Below are 1429 nucleotides of genomic sequence, written 5' to 3'. Positions count from 1 at the left end.
CCCCCCCACACACCCCTTTTCCCCTACGCATAGATACACATAAGTAAGTGAGCCAAAGTACAGGATATCTTTCACGTCAAATTATAATCATAATGATTATACCACCTAAACTATAATTATTTTAAGCAGTACGACAGTTTTGGGACATGGGTACTCGCGCCAACAGCGTCTCGCCTCGAGTACCATCCTTGCTTCAGAACTCCTCAGATAATGTGAGGCAGTGTGGTGAAATCAGGCGCTCGTCAAAATAACGAAATCGAAAAATAAAACAGGCATATTTCCTTCAGTTTGGACATTTTTATCAAATGTTTATTTTTTGCGTGTGAATTTTACTGAAAAACATTGATTTAAGGGACAAAATAATATTTAATGTCATTTTTCAGTTTTCAAAGACTCTTTAGCTATGGAGTTACCTAAATTTGGCGGCCATTTTCTGGCTAATTTCACCACTGAAACCAGGCAACCTCACTTCCTTCAATCACAATTATCTTAAGCACTGTTAAAAATATTTGAATACCTATTTCATTAGAGGCCAAACGAATACATCAACTTTAAGATGAATTCCAATAACTCCACAAGGCCAAAAATTGACGAGCGCATGATTCCACCGCGCCGTGACCCACATTTCCTGCCAAACCAGCGTGACTCGCGTGAATGTTAATAATAATAATAAAAAATGGCATTTGTATAGCGCATAAGCAAGCTCTATGCGCTTTACACTATATTATTACCCCAGCAGACCATGGAACACTCAGAAACATTCTCAGCTTCACGGGAAGCATACACGAGATTATCACCAAACACTTACCTCGCGAGGACAGGGCGCGCAGAGACTGTCAAGGACACATAATGTCTTCACAGAGGATTCCCCTGCTCGCTATGTGAAACGGCATACATAACATATTATTAATTTAATTTAATCAGCTGAATGTTAAAGGCACTTAACATGTATTTCTGTTTTAATAGAAATAAATTTGAAATTCATTTTGGTAAATGAACCGGTTCTCTTCTTACGAGTCCACCAAAGACTCAATATTTCGAATAAAATACGCTACGGCGTCTTTTTTATTTTTTATTATTTTTTTGGGGGGTAAGTGTTTTACGGCGCTCACAACTGCATAAGGTCATACGAGCGAGTTGGGCTTATTAAGCATTTTTCAGTTGGAAGGAATTAATTTAGAATTTAGCCCTGGTGGCTGGCGAAGTCTACTCTTGTCAACTTTGGGACCACCAAGGGATCTTTAACGAGCTCAACTTGAACATGGGACCTTCGGGATTTGCTCACCCTTATCCAAGAAGGCTAGGCGTTAGATCTTACCTACCTTAAGAACAGGCGTGTGGTTGAAAGATATTAGTAAGAAGAAGCCAAGGAGTAGCTGTGGAGAGGCTGCAGAAAGAGTCAGGAGCCCAGAAGAGGGAGCAGGAGGAG

The sequence above is a fragment of the Aplysia californica genome, unplaced genomic scaffold (genome assembly GCF_000002075.1).
Source record: "Aplysia californica isolate F4 #8 unplaced genomic scaffold, AplCal3.0 scaffold00156, whole genome shotgun sequence".
Taxonomy (NCBI): Eukaryota; Metazoa; Mollusca; class Gastropoda; order Aplysiida; family Aplysiidae; genus Aplysia; species Aplysia californica.
Note: the sequence above shows the minus strand (reverse complement) of the source record.